The following is a 24,298-nucleotide window of genomic DNA, read 5'->3' as shown; positions in this document are numbered from 1 at the left end:
GGGAAAGTGGCGTACCACTCTCCTTGTGTCCCTCAGGTGAGGAGCAGCCAACGGCATGGGGCAGGGCTGCGCCCAGGTTCCCCCTTCAGGCGCGAGTTCTCCATGCTACCGCCGTGGCGCCAGTCTGACCATGTTGAAGCTTTCTGCAGCAGGAGTTGGCACATGCAGCAATCATGGCAGAGTAGTGCTCAGGTCTTCCCTCTTCTTGGAAGATCGAACTTCTGTTGATACAGCACTCCTCCAGGCGGGGGATGCTTTGGTGGTCTTTGGTGTACAGCCTCTGCGACGGCAGCAGATCTTGCCGCACCGTTCTTCACGCACTGATGGTGTCAGGGACGCACCCCGCTGCATGACCTGCTCCTGGCCCATTGGCCGCAAGGATCGACAGTCACGGTACGGCTTCCTGTTTGAGCCGCTGCAGCATCGGTTCTTGCAGAGCTGTTCTCCCCCAGGCTGGAGTTTGTCACGTGTAGCTGCATGGACCACCTACTGTCCCCCAGGCAGAAGCTGCAACTGATGTGATGGCATGGGCCACTAATCTCCCCCAGGCAGGAGTACCACGGCTGTATGTAGGGGGCAGGCTTTTCGTCTGCCTCTCGCCCTGTATGAACAGCTTGTCTTCTCTAAGCAGGAGCTTAGTTGCAGGCGTCTATCTCCCTAGCGTGGTCTTTGACTTCTCCCAGGCGGTAGCTTGCTTATTAAATTCTTTAGGGCGGCGCACACACTCCCCCCCCCCCCCCCCCCCCCCTGCCCTCCCAAGGCAGGTGACTTCATTGGTCATCGCAGCAACTAGCGCTAAGTGCTCGTGCTGACGTCACAACACTTACCTGGCGCAGTGGAGCCATGGAATTGACAGTAGTAGTGTAAGCTTGCCTTACATACCACACAAGTATTACTTAAGTTTCTCTGATGTGAAGGGCTCAGTCAGAGGGGAACATAGATTTATGGAGATGGTAACCTATCGTGAAATCATACCTGCAGGCATTTTGTATAGCGGAAAGTCTCCTAAAGTTCAAGGAGCTGCTTATTTGTGTTTTACATGTTGGGGTGAGCAGAGGCCGAAAACTTTCTTTGTTGTCAATTGTGCATTGCCCCCTTTTGCCCAAAATATTTGCCAAACAAAAAATGCATACACTTCTTACAAGGTGATTTTTTTTTTTTTGTTTTTTTTTTCTTCACATCAATTCATTCTTTAAAGAAAGTGTTTTCAAAACACGTTATTTTCTGATAACTAGCCTGAAAATCACTCCTACGGCCAGCGATTCCTATTTTTATTTTTATTTTTTTTTTGGAACAAATTTATTTTCTCAAAACCATATTACAATACAACCAAAGCAATGTTCACATCAATGAATCATTTCACAACACATAAAAAAACCCAATTTCTCCAAACCCAACCCACGCCCACCCTCCACATATCAAAAAAATACTACATAACAATTGAAAACATTCTAAAATATAAAGAGAGAAGAAAAAAAGGGGGGGTGGTTCTTTTAACAGCCTTTAACTCATTTCAATACCCTATAATTCCCAAAAATACAAAGCCTTTTTGTAATCCTCAAATCAATACCGTACGATAATATAATAATTCCAAAAAATACTTATATCTCTTGCAGACCTCAAATCAAACCCCTTCTTATGACATATTCAAAAAAGGCCCAAGATCTTCTGGAATTTTGAAACCACCTTCTGCAGCATGTAATTTACTCGTTGAATGTTGCAAATTTTGTACATTCCTTCCATTTGCGCCAGTTCATAAAGTCAGCTGACTTCCATGCACTCAGTATCAATCTCTTTACCACTGCTGCTCCTCTCATAATCCATGTGATTTGGCTCATTCAAGTCTTCCAGCAGTGCAGTTTCACCTAGGATCAATGTTTCAAAGTTGTATTCCATCTCTTCCCCCACAACAGAATTCATTACCTTTACGATCCCATTCCAGAAATCCTTCAAATTAACACAATCCCACAGCATATGCTCCAAAGGGCCTCGCCCCAGTGCACAACACCAGCAAATGTCAGAGTTCAATAAACCATGTTTGGAAAGACCAACAGGATTCCAAAATATTCTGTGGAGTATCTTAATATGACGATCTTGATCCCCAACATTCAGGGAGACTCTTTTGATATTTGCACATATACTTGTCCATCTTTGAGAAGTCATTTCTGTTTCCAAAACCCCTGATCATGTCATCGGGATCCCTTGATCTGGTTCTGATTAACTGAGTGTACATTTTAGAGGCTAAATGTCACTTTCCGGAAAAACTCTTGATACTGGAAACCAATTGGAAAGCATTTGCAGATGGCTGGCTCACCACTTTCCTCAATTTCCTGTAGTCACCATATATATTTTGGGCCAGGTTGTTTTCCACCCTCGGCTCCCTGAATGTCTTCCATTTCAGATCCTTGAACAAATCCCCAATTTGTCTTGATGCCTGCTGTGAACCAACTTCTCCAAAAAATCACTTTCTCCAGCATGGGGTCTGGCATGGATTCTCATGAATCACATGCTCATGAATATTCCCCGTCGTCAGGCTGGGAATCCTCGGTAAAGAAAAAATCAGTTTCAGTTTTGTTTCTGAACTGTCTTTCTCCTAATAACCAATCACTGGTCTCTGGGTCATACTGCCCCCCAGCCAATGACTGCCCTCTACCTAAGCCCTTCCTCTGACAGCCATCTTCAGATTTTTACTGCACGTTCAAGTGTTGGGAGTCATCGTGCTATAGCTCTCAAGCTTTTACTTCGTTGTGCAATTATTTTTTTCAAGGAGTTTAATCTCATTTTTCGGTCAATCGAGCCTCAAGCTCCACCGTTTCTTCTTCCGATCAATGGGGACCCGTTTTGGAATTTTCTACGCCCCTCAAGGGCGAAGTTTTCATAGAGTTCTGCTTCTTGGAGGATTCCAAATGATCTTTGAGGCCTACCCCGCATGGACATGGCCCAGGACAAAGGGTGCACGACACCCGGATCCAAGCTGTTCAGGAGCTGCCCTGGATGCGAATTGCAGAATGTCTTTGAGGAGGAGCATTCTAGATGCCTCTATTGCCTTCACGAAGACCAAACGCACGTGGAGAAGGACACTGCGTTTTGCAAGAACATGTCGGAGTGGACCATAAAGGATCGGCGTATCCGCCTCACCAACTGGCTGGAGGGGAAGATCCCAGCAGCAGGTGAGAAGAGGTCCGAGCAGTCTTCTAAGACCTTTGAGGGTGCTCCGGCAATGGGAGCCCAACAAAGGCAAAGCACTGCGGGTACCGGGAGCGCATACGATCGGGCTCCTCGGCTGCCAGGCAGGGCGCACTTACACCGATGCCATCAACCACCTGGCTAAGGCCTCTATCGAGGGAGCCGTGGCGGCCCTGGCGAAGCCGATGGAGGCTACCCCAGTGGAGGCAACCTCGGGGCCCAGAGTTTCCCTGCCACCGCGGAGGGGAATCCTCTTTTCAACCCATCGATAAGACCCCCGTGAAAACCCTGGTGAAAAAAGAGGGGGGGGCGCAGTGGCCATCACGAACATGGATACAGCCTCTGAAGAGGTGAGAATAACAATGTGGATTCGAAGCTGGGCATCCGTGCGCTAGTGATCACTGATCATCTTAAAGTCAAATGTATTTATAAAAAAGGGTGCAGGCAGCAATCACTCTAATCCCGCCAACCAATCCACCCTGGTTGGTACTAATGGAATAAATTGATAAGAGATGGGATGGTAATGCGCTTTACACCATTACAGTAATGCAAGAACAGCAGTGTATCAATGTTTAATTGAATCATGAACAGCCGACATGTTTCGACACACAGGTAGTTTTCAAGGCACGCACAAATATGATCAAACAAATCCTGAAACTCCAAATGGAGGGCCGTGAAACTGCACATCTCAGAGTACCAAGATGGTCATACAAATGACAGTGAAAGTAGAGCTGTAATGGAAGAATCCAATAAATCACTTGTTAAATTGAGTAGCGCTGCAGAGAAACTGGTTAATCCCAGCAAAACTGCTGGGATTAACCCGTACTCTTGGTACTCTGAGCTGTGCAGTTTCACGGCCCTCCATTTGGAGTTTCAATATTTGTTTGATCATATTTGTGCGTGTCTTGAAGACGACCGGTGTGTCGAAACATGTCGGCTGTTCATGATTCAATTAAACATCGATACACTACTGTTCTTGCATTACTATAATGGTGTAAAGCGCATTACCATCCCATCTCTTATCAATTTAGCTTCTGAAGAGGAGCTGGCTGAAGTCGTGAAGCTCCTGGACAAGAGGTTCAAGTAAGTCCGGTCCCACGGGAGGGATCCCGATGAGGCGGACGAAGAAAGCGATGGTGGCGCTGACGAGGATCCCCTGGAGGCGGAGGATTCCACTCCCCAACTGTCATGCCAGTCGCAGCCGGTACCTGGGCCACAGGACAACTCGGGAGTAATCATGATGGCGATCCAGGCCTTGTGTACAGAGATAAAAACAAGGTTGCCCTTACCTCCAACGGACGACCCAGCGGAGCCTGGACTGTCGGGAAGCCCCCCAAGCAAGCGGTGGAGAACTCCTCCCCCACCGCCCTTCCATTCCAAGGGATGACACAGGAACAGAGACGGCCACGACGGGGACGGATGACTATGGTGGTGACGGGATGGGCCTTCCATCACCACCTTCTTGGGCCTCTCTGCCCGACGAAATAGGCTCCTTTCATGCCATGATCGCCAGGGCATCCGAGTGCTTCCAGATCTGCCCCGTAGAACAGAAGAAGGAAGGCTTCCTCTATCAACGGCGTGAGGCCAAGAGGAAGACGGTCCCATTACTTGACCTCTGGGGCCAGGGCTGGAGCTCCTGAAGAACCCGCCAAGAGAGACAGGTCCGCGAAGAAGTACCGGGTCCCGGATTCCGCCCCCATGTGCCTTTAGGGCGCAGCCGACCCCAGATTCGGTCGTCTCAGCAGTGGCCAAGAAGAAAGCGGCGGGGGCGACAGCTTCGAACTCCCCGCCGGACGTCGAAGGGAAGAAATTGGACGCCATGGGACGACGGGTCATCTCGTCGGCAGCAACGACTATTAAAGCGGCCAACGCCCTCGCGATTGTGGCCTGCTACGACCGGGAGCTGTGGTTTAAGATCGCTCCTCTGCTGGACTTCCTCCCGGGCGACAAGAGGGCTGAGGCCCTGGCGATCCTGCAGGAAGACAAGGTGGCGTTGGACCACGCCATAACGGTGGCCACGGACATGGCTGAAACCGGCTTCCGCCAGATGGGCAACGGTGTTTGCCTTCGCCGGCATGGTTGGCTCAAGGCAACCGATTTCTGCCAGGATGTGCAAACCAGAGTTTTGGACATGCTTTTCGATGGAAACACCCTTTTTGGCAAGACAGTGGTCGAGTCACTGCAGGCCATCAAGGCCGACGCGGATACGGTATGGGCCTTGGGAGTTTTGCAGCAACGACGGCCGGCCTTTCGGAACTCATTGGCTGGGGGCAGTATGACCCAGAGACCAGTGATTGGTTACTAGGAGAAAGACAGTTCAGAAATTAAACTGATTTTTTTTCTTTACCGAGGATTCCCAGCCTGTTGACGGGTAATATTCATGAGCATGTGAATCCATGCCAGACCCATGCTGGAGAACAACAGTTACAGGTAAGTAACTTGTTCCTACTGCCCAATTCTAATTCGGGGATTCAGCCAGATCGATGATTCTGCATTTGTACCAGAATCTATTCCAGCTACTTGTTCATAGGCTCTCCGAGTTGTCCTCAAGAAATCTGTCAGAGCTGAGCCGTGGGCCCTCTTGCAAGTAATGTTTGATGGAATGGCCCAGATATCCAACGGCCCTGCCCTCTCCACCTCAGCACGAGCCTAGTCATTCTCTGACGTCGGGAACGGAAGGATGTGCCTCAAGGTGAACGCCTGGTGGTATCGCTCAAAATGCGGAATGTTCAAGCCCCCTTTTCTCTTTTTTGAGCTGTAGTTTCCAAAGTTTCAACCTTGGAATTTTCCCATTCCAAACAAATGACTGAAGCATACAATCCAATTTCTTTCATTCCATTTTTCGCACTGGCATCAGAATCATTCCTAAAATGTTTTTTTCTGTTAAAGTCATTTTTATTGCATTTACCCTGCCCCCTAAGGACAGCTGAAGTGCAGACCAGCGATCAATCTCCTGTTTTATCTTCTGCATAAAAAGCTCCATGTTAGTTTTCATAAGATCCTTCAAATTCTTAGTTATCCAGATACCTAGATATTTCATTTTACTAGCACACCATCTGAACCTAAAAGTTCTCACCACTTCATATATTGTGGTGTTTGAGCATGGTAAGGTCTCTGATTACTGCCAATTAATTCTGTAGTTTGAGATTGCGCCAAAATCATCCAGGACCTTCATCAATTCCGCTATTGAGTTCGATGGATCTTGCACCACCACCACCAATAAATTATCCGCATACAACCTGAGCTTTTGGAAAGTTGTTCCTTAGCAAACCCCTTTTGATTCTTGGCGTGGATCTGATTGCTTCTGCCAAGGGTTCAATCGAGATCACAAACAACAATGGGGACAGCAGGCATCCTTGTGTCCCCCGCTGTAATTCAAATTCTCCAGACAATCTGCCGTTGGTGTTAACCATTGGCAATGGTTTATTATGTAAGACTTGCACCCAGCTCAAAAACTCCACTCCAAAATGAATTTTCTCCATCGTAAATTGCAGAAACTTCCAGCACACCCTGTCAAGCCTTTTCGGCATCCAGGGAAATGGCAACTGACTCAATTTGCGACCTTTGACATTCCGCCATCGTCAGGAACAACCTCATGTTCGTAGCCGATATTCTACCTTCCACAAAACCAGCTTGGTCAGTATGGATCAACCTAGGGAGGATTTTCTCGAGTCTGGCTGCCAGAATTTTAGACAGGACTTTATCATCTGTATTCATCAGGCTAATGAGTCTGTAACTCCCAGGGTCTAATTCGGGGCGATCTGGTTTGAGTAATAAAGAAATAGATGCCTGGTGTAAAGTGGCAGGCAGAATACCATGAGCCTTGCTTTCCAAAAACATATCCCTCATTAACTCCAGAACCCCATCAGGCATCACACGATAAAATTCAGACGGGAACCCGTCTGGTCCAGAACATTTCCCAATATTTAGCGACCATACAGCTTTCTTAACTTCCTCAATGGAGATCTCTGCATCCAGAAATGATTTTTCTTCATTCACCTTTTTCAATGTAATTCTCTCAAAGAAATCTGAAGTCCTTTACATTTCCAATGAGCGCTTTTCACTATATAGCTCCTTGTAAACGTTTTTAAATATTTCGTTTATTTCATCTGTATTTCTGGTCACCCCACCGGTTTTCCTTATCGCTCCTATTGCCGTCTCAGAATCCCTCTTTCTTAATCTACGGGCCAATAGCCTACCACATTTCCCCCCCACCCTCATAATACTTGCATTTCAATCTGAATAATGCAAATTCTGCTTTCTCACTAAGGATCTTATTCAGTTTATACTTCATGTTCATTAATTTAAAATTGTTCCGCACTATCAAAAAATGTCTCATGAGCTCTTTCTCCAAACCGTCCACTGTGGAGTTCAATTCTTTCAGCTCTGCATCCCTTTTCTTTTTCTAGATCCCTGACACACTCATAGCCTCCCCACGCATCACACACTTGAACGCTTCCAACTGGTTTCCACCCCAACTTCCCCATTCAAGTTGTTGTTCAAATACTCTGATGCTGCATCAACTAACTCCTTTCTTAACTCATCCTCATTCAAAATTCCTGTATTAAACCTCCACACTTTGGTCTTATCTGATGAATACTCCAATGAAACTTCCATATTCACAGGAGCATGGTCAGATATTATTATACTCCCTATTTCACATTTCTCCACCCTCCTCGTGAGAAACCCAGATGTTAAAACATTGTCAATTCGAGAGTATATATGATGTGTATTTGAATAAAGTGTGTACTCCCTCCCAGTGGGATTCTCCAACCTCCATACATCAGACAGGGCAAAATCATCCAACAATCTCAAAGCTTCTCTATCCTTTTTCCTTCCATCTCTGACATTCTTATTATTTCTATCCAAATAGGGGCCCACCGTCAGGTTAAAATCGCCACCCAACATGTTGCCACTTCCTAAATCCAAAAGTTGTCGCCCTAAATCGTTAAAAAATATATCCCCTTTAACGTTTGGTGCGTAGATATTACACAAAGTCATCTCCATGTCCTGATCTGGATCTTAACCAATAACCACCATCCCATCTTGTCAGCCTTATAATTCAATACATTGCCTTGAACATTTTTCTTAAACAGAATAGAGACCTCTCTAGAACTTGAACTGTAGGTGGAGTGGAAAACCAAACCTGGCCAACTTCTCCCAAATGCAACTGCCTCAATCTCTTGTAGGAAAAGAACATCAGCCCTATAATGTTTTATATGTGCCTTAACTGTTTTCTCTTAATATTGTCCTTCAACCTATTTACATTCCACGAGACCACTCGCATACAATCTCCAAGATCGCTCAAATTCATACCATCCATTACACAATCCTTGGTCATATTTACACCCACATCTACCTTTCTCAAAAAGAAAATCCCCCAAAAAATAACAAAAAGGACAAGAAATCTAGGAACTTCTAAATGAAACAAATTGTTAAAAAAAACCAAACCCCAAAAGAAACCATAACACACCTTGGAGCTGCACTGAGAGGCAGAAAGAAGGAAAAAGAAAACCTACACCAGACCAAGCTCACCCCCCCCCCCCCCATAAATGCGTTATATATATCCATCTGAATTCAATAAATGAATCTCCTCTTCAATTTCTGGTGCCCTTGACCAACAACTCAATAATTTCCCTATTGCACCACACCCCAATCTATATCCCTTTCAACAAAGGAAAATCTACTGCCTAATATAATCCACAAACTCCCCAGAATACACTTAAGTATCTGCTCCAATTAACCAAAAGTGACCAGTTGTAACAGAACGTGTAAATATATATGAAGCCTTTAAGTCTAAATATGGCTCCCAATCCGTACTGCAATACATTCATCTCTGCCCCCCTTCCCTACCATTATAAATGTACCCCCTATACCCTGAATGAAAAAGACCATGGCCATACCCCATAGCCAACGGTCTCATTACATCCTACTCATCCGTACCAAGTATATTGGTAATTGTAGTCTTAAAAGCAATAATAACATGCTGAAGAAACCGTGTGTCAAAGTAAAAGCCGTATTAGTGCACACCACAACACTCGCCCACCGTACTATGGCCTATATATTTTGCACAGTTCACAATAGAGGCTTGCATTGTGATGGAATTAAAAAAAATCACCCATTTCATTACTATTATGGGTCCTCAAGTTAGATACGTCATCTGATGACAGCACAGGACACACCCTAAGTGCTGCATTACAAGTAGACAGGTGCAATGACACATGTCTATATATGATCATAAATCGGGCATCTTGCAAGACATATATACAGGTGATTCCATATATCTACTGCTGTCCAGCCAAGCCATCATGGCTGACGCCCCCGGAGGCTCTAAAATGGAAACCACAATAATGTTGCATGTCAGGATGTAAGGGACATAGAAAGAAAATGAGGCCACTAAAAGAAAACCTCCATTGCACCAGGGCACTTGGCTGATAATTACCCAAAAAGCATGAATGTCTTTGTGTCAATACAAGCCATTCCAACCTGCAAATACTGCTCTTCAACCACGGTAGCTGTCCAGAACACCTTGAGAGCGAATTACAGCTTCGCCTTAACGAGTGGGCTTACTCGGCTTCAAATCACATAATGGCAAAGACAGTCAATATAACCAGAGAAATATCACCCCAGTGCCTGATAGGGATAGAAAAAGGCTCATTCCCATTCAGTTCTTATGCAACTAGTGTAGGGACATCACTTCTCCACCATCAAGGTTTCTTTTTCAGACTGCACATCACAAAGTAATCTGTGTGCATATTCAATGTCACTTAAGATGAAACCATATTGACTTTAGAGGTGCACTGTTGATAACAGATTTTGAGTACAGTTGAGTTTACTCTTCTATGTACTAAACTGGGAATGATGTTGAGCATGGGAGAACTTAGGGCCGTGAATCTGGGTACGCCCAGGCCAGGAGATGGGAGCAGATGTGCAGAGCATGCACAAGGGGACAGATGCCATGGACCCAAACCTCATACGACAGTTGCGGAAACCGGGATATATTTTAGCAACCCACAACTTGCGCGACATACCGCTGCATGCCCCTCTCTGCAGACCACACAAACACTCCAAGCGTATTGAAATCGAATATATTTTGATCCTGCCTTTCGGCAAAAGAAAACGACCAGGTCCAAAACACGACGTAATGATCAAAATGCAATCAAAGAATCATTAAAAACAAAAAGGTAGCCTATAAACGCATGGGAGGAGAGAGGGACGGACATACTAAATCCGAAACACACACAAACCTTCCAAATGCACCGAAAATGTTGTCACTCAAAAACCAGCCTGAAAATTAGAAAAGGGGATGTACACATGTTGAATGGATCAACTAATGACAAATACACGTTATAAAACACTCGGAAAATCTCAAAATGCCTATAAATTCCCCAGTATAAATTCAGCCTGTGAACAGTACATTTAGATCCTGCCTTGTGTGGGAGAAGAGTTGTTAAAAGCATCAGGATTCTAATGAACAAACGCCCGGAAACACAGTACAAAATGGTAATGCACCAGAAGTCAAATTTACCTAAATGCAAGGAAAGTGCGTTTTGAAGCTGTGTTTGCCGGTCTTTAGAACGTTTCAACATGTCTTGTTCCGGCATTCGGCCCCCCATTACTCACACTGATACACCCAACAATTCCTATTTTCTTTCTGGGAAACCAGCAAGTTTGTGGAATCTTCAACCCATTTCCTGTTTAGCAGGAGAAACAAAACAGTAATTGCCCTGCTCCATTGGACACTTCTGGGGTCGTTTTTATGTTTCAAAAACATGCATTGTAATTACGGTTCCAACACGTTACGAAAATTTAAAAAGCTGACCGCCTATTGGCTGTGCTGCTGCTCTGGTAGGTGAGAAACTGGTAAAAATCCAAGCCCAGCAAGAAGGCCTGCTGGTGAAGCAGAGAATGAGATACTTGCTAACATGTTCTTTGTTTGGAGCAGTGTAAATGGACTCCTCTGTGTGGCAAAGTACTAACACCTCAAAAATGAACTTCAACACTGCAAATTGAGTCCCCTGAAGTAGTAGGCAATTGTTTACTTTTACATAACTCCTAATGTATGCTCATGTTAAACCTGCTCCATTATAACTAAGTTTGCAATTTCAATGCTTAATTTATGAAGACAACCTTTTCCAAATACTAGAAAATGAACACGTTTAATTTACTAACTCAGTTTGTCTATTTACTCCAGAACATGTATTGCTATGGCCTTATAGACCGCAGGAGGGGGGTCATTATTCTGTGATAACCCCTCCCTCCATCTATACGGTTTTAACGATGCATGCCATTGGTCTGCATTGTCTGAGAAGGGGGAGCTACTTCAGTTCTTAAGTCCTTTCAGCCCAGTGCATAGGTTTTTTGCACATATCTATAAAGAAAATAATACACAAGAGGTATCTAGCAAAGCAGTGTTTTTCTGGTATTTCAATGCTCGCTTTCGCGGCAGTGTCCCTTAGTGTCCACCTATGCAGGGATGCATGGCAGTCCATTCCATAAAGATTGCGACCACAACCCCAATCCAGATGGAGATAACATTATTTTGATTTGATAGGTTATTTATAATGTGCTTAATACCCAGAGGTTTCTAAGCGTGACCCGAGGATCGAACCTGTGTTGCTCCGTGTTGTCTTGCTTCCAAGGCGAGCATGTTGCCCCTAAGCTTTATTGAACAGTTTAATTAATATCCAGCTATGTGCATCAAAACAATGTTTTTCATTTACATTAACATCCAGTATCCGAGGCAGATGAAAAGAGGAGTCTATAGAGTCAACCAACGCGTTTCGCTGTCAAGGCTTCGTCAGATATATATTTTTCTATCTGGGGCTTGTGGAATCTGCTTAGATCACATGCTGTGCATAGGCCGACATCTAGTGGAAGCTGCGGAGTATTAGTTTGTTTTTTGAAACTCGAAAAGGGGCTTCGAACTAGGGCATGCCAGTAATACTATCCCTAGTGTGACGTCCACTGTACCCATGATCCCTCACGCGTGTAGGACCCTCCGATTGTTTTTTTTTTCCGCCATACTAGTCCGACGCATGTTGCGTAGTTCCCTTGGCATTAGTCAATTATACTAAAATGATTGTTCAAACTTCCCCGTTCTTTCCACCCTACGCTGAAGATCGACGCCGGTGTGGATCGAGGAAATCAGCCGTCGAAACTCCACGACGGACCATGGGCCTCGGAAGGCCTTTGGCCTCAGACCTGTACAAATAGGGAGAGTCGGGGTGGTCATACAGGCTCCCACATTTATTTCCTACATATTCCTGCCCGCTGCCAAATTGATACATATGGTGAGTACTCCTTTCAAATTCTCCCCCAAGTGTAACCGGAAGTTCCCCATGGTAGATGAGCGCAATACGTGCAACTTGTGTCTCTCACTAGACCATCCGGAGGCTGCCTGTTGAGTTTGCAAGCTCTTCAAGCCGAAAACACTTAAGGACCGCTCCACTAACGCTGGGCCCACTACGGCAGGCTACGAGAGGCCACGGACGCCAAAGGGTCTTTTAGTGATGGCAGCAAAGCCGCCGTATCGGACGGTGAGGGCAGAGGGGTGACTTCCGACACCCACGCTCAAGCCCCCGACCCCGGAGGACTGGCTGGCGGCTCAGTTATGGGGACAACACCCAACGGCAGAAGCGTGACACACACCACTTCCACTAAGCACATCAGCCCCAGCCGCAACTCGACACGTGTGTCGGGCGATCGGCAACCAAAGACACTGAGAGAGTGGTCCAATGATTGTGTCCCCTGGGCGTTCTCGTTAAAGAGCGCCTCATGACAAAAACCAACCGTCCACGATTCAAAAAAGTTGTCACACTCCAATACTCCCAGAGTCCCAATCGTCAGACGATTCCGACCTCTATCCCAGTCAAGACACGTAGCGTCTACTCTCGAGATTCGACACCCTTCCTCCAAGACCACATCCGAATTTCGTATCGCCTCCAATTCTTGAAGCAAGGTGTCAGATACCACCTCCAAATCTCGACGTAAGGCGTCTGGTTCCTTGGAGGCCCCTAAAAGCACTGGGAAACATTCTTCTAGTCATGGGAAGGGGGAGAAACAACAAAAAAGCCTTCAGAAAAACAAAGCCCCTAAATCAGTAGAAGGGTCCAAAGTCCCTGTCCCTCCCACTAAGGGGAAGGTTATCCTTCCCACTGCTCAAGACATGTGTATGGAAGAAGAAACAGAACAGGTTGTGGTTATCCCTAGCTCCAAGGATTGGAGCTCTGCTGATATCGACAGGGATATGAGAAGAATGCCATTTATGGCTATGAAAAAAAAACCTAATTTTCTTAGTTATGCTAAGACTCCAGGTACCTCGGCTCCTTTGGGGTCCAAGGATTCTCAACCCCCTAATAAAAGACCCCGCTCGGATGCCCTAGTGCAGGATTTGTGCACAGACCCTTTGGTCATTGAATCTTACCATCCCGAGTCATATTGTGATGAAACAGACCCACAAATGATGGAAGACCAAACCGGGGTCTCTTATGGGGATGATGAAGACCAGGAGGAGGTGGATGAGGCTGAAGCCTACAATCTTGACTCCCCTATTCCTAAAAAAACCCCGGTGCATAACTCGCTGGTTGATAATCAACCATTCCTCAATGAGATTCTGGCTAAAGCAGCAGCCCATTTTCAGATTGACGCTCAAGATGTCCAAGAGGACAGGGATTTTGTGGAAGAGATCCTGGGTGACAAAAGAGCCATTGCTCAGGCTATCCCTATACTAAAGTCTGTCCAGCGTAGAATTGACTCCTCGCTGGTAACTCCAAATCTTACTTGTGCGGTGAATCCACGAGTTGAAAAATTCACCTGTGCTGCATCTTCTGATCCCCCTATATATTGGGGGGCCAATTAAAACCAGACTCCCTGGTAGTAACAACCACCAGAAAGAGGGCAGGTACACCACTCGCTTCTTCAGAAGCACCTCCCGAAAAGGAGAGCAAGAGACTATATACTATCGGCAGGAAGGTTGCCACCACTTCCGCCTATCAGGCACGAATTGCAAACACCACTACCCTCTTGGCAAGCTACAATTGCCACCAGTGGGAACAAGTAGCCGCTTTGGTAGCTTCTGCTCCTGAACCACTTAAGAGCCAGTTGGCTCAGCTGGCAGCAGATGGAATGTCGGTTTCAGGATGCAGTCTGAAAACAAACTTTGATGCAGCAGATAATGCTGGAAGACTAACTGCCGAAGGCACTGTGATAAAACGTCATGCCTGGTTAAGACAATCGGGTTCAGACCCGAGACTCAAGCCACGCTTCTAGACATGCCGGTGGAACCAGACGTACTATTCAGGAATGGAGGAAGCCTTAAAGACCGCTAAGGACGAGTACGAGACACTAAAATCTCTCGGACAACTTACTAATAAACCCTCAGGACAGAGGGGAAACACTAATTTTCGTCGCTTTCGGGGCCAAAGCTCCCAGAGGGGTTTGAATTACTATCAAAATCAAGGAATCTCATGGGGCAACAATCCGTTCCAAGCATCACAAGCCTTCCCCAGAGGGCAGCGCAGAGGCCGCACCAGGGTTAGTGGCAGCCCCGCTAGAGGTGGTACGCCACCCAGTAAACCGTGACATTCCGCTTCGGGTCCCCTCCCAAGCATCCCCATTAGGGGGGTGCATTTCCACCTTCACCCACGCATGGGAAGGGATCACTTTGGACAGATAGGTGCTGTCCAGTGTCCGCAGGATACTGTATAGAACTACTAGAGCGCCCCCATGACCAGTCTCCAAGACAAAAGGTACACTCGTTGGAGCACCAGAAAATCCTTCTTGAGGAGATTGCCATTCTACTTGCAAAGGAAACCATAGAACTCGTCCCGGGCAGCCAGGTAAACAAGGTTATTCCACCTACTTCCTTGTGCCAAAGAAAGATCTAACAATGCGCCCAGTATTAGATTTGCGCCCTGCAAACAAGTATGTCCAGCCACAAAAGTTCTGCATGACTATACTCCAAGAGGTAATCCCCATACTAAAATAGGGGGATTACATGGCAACATTGGATATGAAAGATGCCTATTTTCATATTTCAATGTTCCCAGCGCACAGACGTTTCTTGCGTTTCAAAATGGACAACTGCCTTTCAAGGTGCTGCCCTTCGGAATAGCCTCGGCTCCAAGGGTATTCACCAAGGTACTGGCGTTGGTGACGGCGCACCTACGCAGGGCGGCAATCCCAGTGTACCCTTACCTGGATGACTGGCTCATCACACGGGAAACCCCCTTAATTTGCAGACTAAACATCCAAAGAACTATCGACTTCCTCTTCCAATTGGGCTTCTCAATCAACGAGAGAAAATCAAGCCTAATGCCATGCACCTCAAAACAGTTCCTAGGAGCTGTCCTAGACACCCAGGCGGGGTTAGCCTTTCCATCAGAAGAAAGAATTCGGAATATGTTGCTGCAAATACCGCACTATCAGGCCGGTCGCCAAATAAGGGTATGCGATGCGTTTGCTAGGCATGCTGGCATCTTGAATTTACCTGGTTCCCCACGCGCACCTGCTACCCATGCAGGAATGGTTGGCGAAACAGTGGTCTCACGCAGGTGGTCACTGGGATGATCTAGTGGTCGTTTCGCCAACACTAGTACAGAGTCTTTGCTGCTGGACAAGAGAAAATCTTACGAAGGGAAAACCCTTCTATGATCCAGAGATACAGGCTGTCGTCACAACAGACGCCTCCCTGGCAGGGTGGGGAGCTCACTACCTTCACCACACAGCTCAGGGTCTCTGGTCTCACACAGTGGCTCAGAACCACATCAATCTGATAGAAATTCTGGCAGTCTTCAGAGCGCTTCTGGCATTCAAACCCCTATCCAACCTGTCAGTGCAGATCCTAACAGACAGCACAACGGTGATGTTTTACCGCCAAATCTGTCCAAGCTTGCCCAGAAAATTGGAGATGGGCACTCAAACGTAAGATTTACTTGTCATCCCAACATGTTCCAGGGGATCTCAACTCGCTAGCAGATGTGCTGAGCAGGGATCCCCTTCCAGAAGAACTTGAGTGGACACTACACGAAGTAGTAGTAGGAGACCTCTTCTCTCAGTGGGGTTTCCCCACTATAGACCAATTCGCCACAAGCGAAAACAGCCCAAATAAATGCTCAAACTTCGCATCCAGGTTCCCCCAGCCAGGCTCCAAGGGGAACGCCCTATGGATGTATTGGTCAGGGATGTTTGCCTACGCTTTTCTACCAACCCCTCTGATGAAGAAGGTGGTCAACAAGATCCACAGGGAACTGATGACGCTCATCCTAGTTGCTTTTATGTGGGAGAGACAACAGTGGTACCCACACCTACGCAAATTGGCGGTGTGCGACCCCATCAAACTCATGTGCCGGTACAACCTACACTCTCAGCATGAGGGCCTAACCCAACTCAATGAACTTGGCAGCATGGCTCCTGAAGTCAGAGTTCGGACATCTCAATTTACCCCAGAGATGTATGGATATCTTGAGAGAGTCAAGAAAACCTAACACACGGCACTGTTACTATGACAAATGGAAACTATTCGTTATTTGATGCCAGAATAAGCAAATCAACCCAGTTGATTGTACTCCTTCTAATGTTACCTATATGCTCCACCTATTGGATGCAGGGTTAGTGTTGAGCTCACTTAGAGTGCACCTGAAGGCTTTATCAGCCTACACAACTTCCTATAACAAGGTGTTGTGGTGGAAAATGCCAGTTGTCAAAGCATTTATGGAAGGGGAAAAGAGACTCCACCCTCCAATATCTAACCCACCACCAGGTAGGGACCTTAATGTGGTACTTGCTAAGCTCCTGGGAAGCCCCTTTGAGCCCATGCACAAATCTAGTCTCAAACACTTGACTTATAAAACTGCCTTCTTAGTAGCCATCACATCCATGAGAAGGGTCAGTGAAATTCAAGCTCTCTCAGTGCAGGATCCTTTCTTTGCTGTTCATAAGGATAAACTGGTTTTACGCACTTGCCCTAGGTTCTCACCCAAGTTAATTTCAAAATTCCATGTTAACCAGTCTATTGAGCTACCGGCCTTCTTCCAGGAACCCAAAAGCTCTGCTGAGGTGAAACACCACACACTAGATGTGAGGAGGGTGGTCCTCTACTATGTAGACAAGACCAGACCGCTAAGAAAGACAGATCAACTGTTCGTTGCCATAGCTCCAGGCAGAGAGAGATTGCGTCTGTAAGAATGCCATCTCTAGGTGGATAGTCGGATTTATCCAACTGTGCTATTCCCTTTCAAATAAAACACTGCCTTTCGCGCCGAGGGCCCACTCTACAAGTGGTACTGGAGCCACTCTGGCTTTCATTGCAAATGTACCCCTTCACACCATTTGCAAACCAGCTACATGGAGCTCTATTCACACATTTACCTAGCACTAAAAAGGTGCATTGACACTCCTTCCAAGACAGATACTCAAGTGGGACAAGCGGTTCGAAGACATTTGTTCGCTCATGACCCTTCTCACATCCCACCTTCTTCTAACACTGCTCGCTAATCTATGCACAGCAGGGCGGGCACATGTGAATCTAAGCAGATTCCACAAGCCTCAGAATTCCACAAGCCTCAGAAGGGATACATTACTCACCGTAATCGTATTTCTGATGCTTGTATCTGCTTAGATTCACATGCGCCCGCCCTTCCTCCCCTCTGAGAGAAGGCGCATGGATGCTTGTAGTCTTGTCTATCTTATCTGCTTGGATACTCTACTCCCGCTACTCCTCATGCTACCTCATGTCAGAAAAAATACAATCTGAGGGTCCTACACGCGTGAGGGATCATGGATACAGTGGACGTCACACTAGGGATAGTATTACTGGCATGCCCTAGTTTGATGCCCCTTTTAGAGTTTCGAAAAACAAACTAATACTCTGCAGCTTCCACTACATGTCGGCCTATGCACAGCATGTGAATCTAAGCAGATACAAGCATCAGAAATACGATTACGGTGAGATATATATATATATATATATATATATATATATATATATATATATATATATATATATATATATATATATACTCTCCTCTTAGCCGAATACAATTTCCTGGAGAAAAAGGTTTGCATTTGAGCTAATTTACATACCCCCACAATTCCTTGCGGTTGTGGCTCTGAACTGGAGGTGAACTTCCAGCGACGGCTACTAGGTGGTGCATTTTGGCATGTGACTGGGCTCAAATGGACTTTGGTGTAACCTGTGTTCTTGGTCATGTGAAAGATCATTTAGCTTCTCTGCATGTGGCACCAAGTTGCAGAAGGATGTTTTTCTTTACCTGGTCTGGCCATATGCTAGCTTCAGATGGGCATACGTAAATTGACTTGACATAATTGCAGGATATGGGCATTAGACATTTCTGGGTATGGATGGTTGTCCCTGGGGAGCACAATGGATGTGGCTAACAAACGTAAAGAGGTGATAATCAAGCCAACCACGTCGTCTTCTGTTTGGTATTTTAGTGGTTGATGGTGACCAATAAGATCATGTTTCTGCTAGTCATCTCCCAAGAAGCTGACATGGTAGTTCTGCGAGTGAAACTCCCTACAATCTTTTCCCTGCTGGCTCATCCCTGCATTTTTCTGAGCAGGGCCGGCCTTAGGGGCAGCAGCGCCCTGGGTGAATTGGCGTCACACCTGGCGCACCCCTGGTCAACGGGGGATGTGCCACTTCTTTTTTTTTTTTTTTAACTTCCTAATGACATGAATAGGGCACATCAGCACCCTATTGTTAGATGCGCTCTGCAGCTGGGGGCACATTTACTATGCCAGCTTGGGGGAGCCCTTGAAAGACTCCCCTGAGCTGTCGTGGGGGGGGGGGGTCTGATGGCACCTTATTAAAAGCGCTGTGGCGGAAGGGCGCATTGAATGACAATAGTGCTGACAACAGCTCTCTATTGTCATTAAATGCGGGCACATTTAATAGAAAAAGCCTGCCTGCTGCGCCTTCTCCCACTACGCCAGCTCGGGAGAGCATGCGTGGCAGGGTCTAATGGCGCCCAGTGGGTGGGAGGGGGCATCGCCCGGCTCGCCTCCCCCATCCCCACCGCCCTAAGGCTGGCTATGTTTCTGAGGTCACTAATTAGAGAGCCATTGCTTTGGGTTTCATCACTTATATTAGTGTTTGGAAGTGGGCAGAACCAGCATATTAATTGCTGTGTAAAACATGTGATCACCTTATTGAGTGGCTAACAAGGAACCAACGTCCATATATATATATATATATATATATATATATATATATATATATATATTCTAGTTTCCCTCGAGATACACTTGGCCAAGATGTCCCCAATGTCGTAGGGTTAGCTTCTTATTTTTGCCACCTCTTGCTAGTTTCCCAAGAAACTGGCAACCACTTTATTTTGGTCCCAGTTCCATCGGAATACTAACTTGCGCGTTATTTTCTTTTCCTGCTAGTTCTAATTTCCGCATTTCTACGTCCCTTCGTTTCCTTGTAGTCTGTATGCGCAGTTGCTCGTTCAGCTGGCCACACAGCAACGAGAATGTATGCTTATTTGCTCTTGCTCCTCTACACACAACCTCCTGTGTTTATATTCCCTCCCTGGAAGCACCAAGAATCCCGTCGAGATATTTTGGGCCTGGTTATTTTTAGCCTTTGCTGGTTACTTTCAGCGATGCGCATTGTGACTTGGACGGGTTGTTTCGATTAGTTCCCAGGCTCGCTAGAACGAGGGGCTTGTATAGGCTAGGAGGTGGGGTTTCCGAGGGGGGCGGGAAGGGGGGGGGCATTTGTACAATAGCCCTATGTGGAGATTTTTGCATGAAGCTGTTAAATTCCATGCATAGACCAAAATGATGTACAATGTGGATGGACTGAGCTGATCCGTAAAGCTGAAAACCTTCGTAGTGCAGAAAAAAGTAAAAGTATGGGATAAGGGGTTCATTAAAACATGTAATGGACCGTGATGTTTTAGAGAAATAAGTATATTTCATTTAATTGGTCTGTCTCAATCTAAGAGCACAAGCCAAATTAAGATGAATCACGAACATACACAAAATAACTCCTTTTGGATGTTCTATAATGTTGCTGACAAAGTATAAAACGTGCGCACCTTTTAGGCCTAATGAGCACTATATATAAATATTGCCTGCATAGAAACATCCTGATGAGATTTTTCACGATCTCGGCTGAGCACCGCGTCATGCCGTCCTGTTAAGCGCCTGGCCATTAATCCTGACCACTGGAATCCATTGCACACACCACACTGTACCGTACCCATTGTAAGAAGCATGTTATTTTTTTAACTCGAACATCCAGGGGGAACCGGGCCCTGCTTTCGAGAAGACGTCGGACGCCACCCAGTAGCTTGTTGGGTTTTTTGGAGCGGACTGTGGCATTTTGGTTCATCGTCAAAGCTGCGTGAACCCCAGTGTTAAAAAATGAGGATGGCCTCCTCTGCTGCAGCATACCTGAACTCGTCTGGCACTGGCCACTGGGATCCAAGGCCAGTGAACGGGCGACGTTGCAGGTCACGCCAGATTGGAATTCTTAGGGCTGTCTGGATCCCTGTATTAGATTAGCAGGCGCTGTTGTAAGTCAAGGTGGAGTGTCATTGTTAGGGGCTGGGTGTGGATCTCGGGCAGTGCTACAGACATCGATGAAGAGACCACTACATCATAGTAAATTCAGATCAGGTCATTGTAAACCCTTGGTGCTGCTGGTCTATCCTTCTCAGCGGAGCAGGACGTTTTCCAGCGATCGTTTTGGCGCAGTATAGTTCGGCGCGGGAAGACCAGGAAGTGCACTATAAACATTAGCCTGGACCTGTAGCATGTTTGAGTTACAGGTGCAGGTTCATAAATAGTTTATCTCCTGAAATCTTACCAAACAAAATGGCCGAGTAGCCTTGACAGTGAAGACTTCGGCCAGAGTGGGCTGTGGCGGGAATGGTCCCCAGCAACTGGGAAGAGGCCTTGTTTTTTAACCTGTCAGTTACCTCGGGCCCCATTGTGACACTCGTGAAAAACATCGCGGGCCTTTCAAATGACTAACAAGCTGATGGCGGTGGTCGGGGGCGCTCACCCTTTGTCAAATTGAATTGCACCTGTGCTAATGTGCAGCATGCAATGTGTCCGCACCCAACACCTTGGTGGTTACTGAGGGAAGCAGGATGTGCTGCATGGGGACTCGCACACCCTGGAGACCGCAGAACGAGACAATGGTGCAATTCCTTCCTTGCCCGTTTGATTTTGGTAAATGACATTAGCCTGCTGTTCCCACTAAATCAACTGCAAAGTTTGGCAAGTTAAAGCACGTGATTTCGCGCCACAACTGGCGCCGAGGGCGTGATTCTGAGCAACACGTAAAATAAGAAAAGTGTGATTACTGATGAGAGGACCTTTCTCGTGTGCTCTATATTCTGTATGTATGTAAATACAGCCACATAACATGGAGCAAAAAAGAAAAGCGTGTTTGCATCATGGAACAGCACTTTTCATATTGTACACATGGAGTTTAGACTCAAGCCCTGAGTGCTTTGCACAATATCAATACAATGTGTAATCTGACATTACTATGAGTTACTTGTTGGCTGGCGATCAGAAAGTGACTCATACACAGAAATATCTACTAAGCTGTGGCGTCTGACCTAAACAACACTTGCTGTAGCTCAAACCATCCGCAGATAGCTGCGGACTTCCAAGCACAGCGCGCACCTGTGGTTCAGGGGTATAGGCTAGGGTCTAGCGCTTGTAAAGGCGCCTCTTACACAGAATTGAGAGCAGCTACAGCGTTACCGGTTATGACCCAAGTACGATCCAATCTTAATTTTTTTGACAACACGCATCTCATCCAGCAGAGTTCGCTGTGGCAATCTGGGCAACGGCTGCTTACAGCTCAAACCTGCCACCCACTGGGGCTTTCTCGCCCATGGTATTTGCGTGGGTGACCTTTCAACGCAAAGAGGTAAAATACAATTTAACTGGTTTTCAATCTTTCTTAACAAACTCCTAGCCGAGTCCACGGAGCACAATTAAAACCCTTGAAGCAGATCTATTATATGCACAAGTAGGCAATGTATAACATATTTCTTTAACTTCGGGATGGACTGTGTCCTGAGCTGAAAAGTAATGTTTTGCTTAGTGGAAAAAAAAGTGGGGCAGTACATTGTTCACAACGGTCAGAGTGTTATTTTGTGTAAATGCCACACAGGCAACATATCTAACAGTCTGTTTCTAAAAAAGTACTTTGTGAAACGACTGATCACAAAATGCACCCACTGCAACTCATGTTGTGCCCAGAGGGCGGAGTAGGATGGTGACTACATTATACCGTTTCACTGCGCCCCGGTTTGGGCGTAACCCCCCCCCCCCCACCATTTTGTTTGGCAAGAGGGTGTTTAGACGTGGCTGCAATGTCAGCCACGTACAAACGTCCCTCGCGCCAAATCTACGACGGTAGAAAGGCTTCCGCGCCAAAATGGGTGCCGCGCCGAAGCAGTCGCGCCAAACCGGCCCGCAAACGAACCGGCGGCGCCGAAACGGGGTGTACCGATTCTCAGTCATATCGAATGCAATATGTGTGATCTACGGTGACACACGGCGGTTCTTTCGAGTATTGCTATTTCCTCGCAATTATACTTTAGACCTGAGCCGGTGTTCTTGTTTCCAGCTAACTTTCTTGTAACCACTTTCTGTTGACACAAAAGCAATTGATGCCGAACAAGCTACTTCAAGATGGGTATGGGGAGCTTGACATGAGATGAGGCAGTGCAGACGAGGGCACGTTTTCAGCATGCCTACATTTTATTTGAGTAGGAATGGGCATAGTTATCATGTATTACTTGAGATTACACGGATCATAAGGTTAAATGCTCTTAACTGACTCTTGGTTGTTCAGATTTCGCTTTCCCGTTTTCCCTTTTTTCACCCTTTCCATTTTATTTATCTGCGTTTCCTTTTCTGAAGTCTTCCCTTTCACCCATGTCCGACCTTTGTAATTTTCGTGTTAAGTCTATTGCACAGATTTGCGTGCAAGATGAAATCTGATCTGGTTAATAAGACCTCGTATTGAAAAATGCCTGAGCATGAGTTTCGGGGCATGTTTTAATGGTGAATAATGATCACTACTTTTCCAGCATTGGATCTTTTATAGATTCACATGCTGCGAATGTTCCCTGTCAGGCTCGGAATCCTCTAATATAGAGCAGTTTTATATTTAAACTAAAAACTTCAATATATTGCTTTAGTATAGTCATTTTGGGTCCTTGGTTCCACCCCTGGAGGCCATCTTCAGACTTTTTACAGCACGATCCGTGTGGGCGTCATCCCCAGAAAACAAACGTTTGTAGAAAGATTTTTCTATTTACTACACTTATTTCATATTTTGGTGACGGTTCGAAGATCCTCGACCCTGGTCGTTCCGGTTTTGTCAGTGGCTTCCGCACGAACTGGTTCTCATCCTCTGACGTTGGGGTTAACAGCTATGACTGAAGCCAGGATAAAGTCTGTTCAAGGCCTGCGCCCGGTGTGGCCTGAAGAACGTATTCATGGTGGATCTCCATGACAACTGCCGCCATCCAGGACTGTGATATCTGCCAGATGTTTTCCAACAAAACGTGCAAGACCGCCAGATGGTGGTGTGGCTAAACGACACCAGGGAGTGGAGCGCCCTCTGCCCGCAGAACAGCTTGACGAACCATCTCTAGCAAGAGGTCCAGGTAGCATGAGGTGTCACAAAGTAGGAAGCAGGCTCGTGCTATGACACCTTCCCCAGGGTTTGCTTCACAGATGACTACCACGCCATCAAAAGTGACAGATCGGAAACTCTGTCCCAGGTCAGGCCACCGTCTTCTAAGAGTAAGGCCCATGTGACGTCCCCATTGGCGCAGACACCAAGAACCTCTACCACAATGACTCGTCGACTAGCACTACTAAATGGTCAGTCATGACTCAGTCGACTGCACAGACTATCGCTACCAAGTCCCCGCCAGCCGCAACCAAGAATACTCTGACAACACTGTTGGTTCCACCACCGTCAACACAGTTAGCGGCACAACCATCTGCATTGGTGGCACTAACCAGGCCTGTCCGTCCTCTTCCACTATCTCTTGGGATCAACCCAGAGGGAGCTTGTTCATCTACGAACACCCATGAG

At 46.4% G+C, this 24,298-nt stretch overlaps 1 protein-coding gene across 12 annotated transcripts in view; it reads left to right on the top strand.

Moving 5' to 3' along the window:
• KDM6B (lysine demethylase 6B) overlaps positions 1–24,298 on the top strand; it is a 2,050,345-nt gene that overhangs the window by 1,594,835 nt on the left and 431,212 nt on the right. The window lies entirely within an intron of this gene.

This window comes from Ambystoma mexicanum, chromosome 1p, assembly GCF_040938575.1.
Source record: "Ambystoma mexicanum isolate Mex_15411 chromosome 1p, UKY_AmexF1_1, whole genome shotgun sequence".
Classification (NCBI taxonomy): Eukaryota; Metazoa; Chordata; class Amphibia; order Caudata; family Ambystomatidae; genus Ambystoma; species Ambystoma mexicanum.
This window is presented reverse-complemented; position numbering and strand designations above follow the sequence as displayed.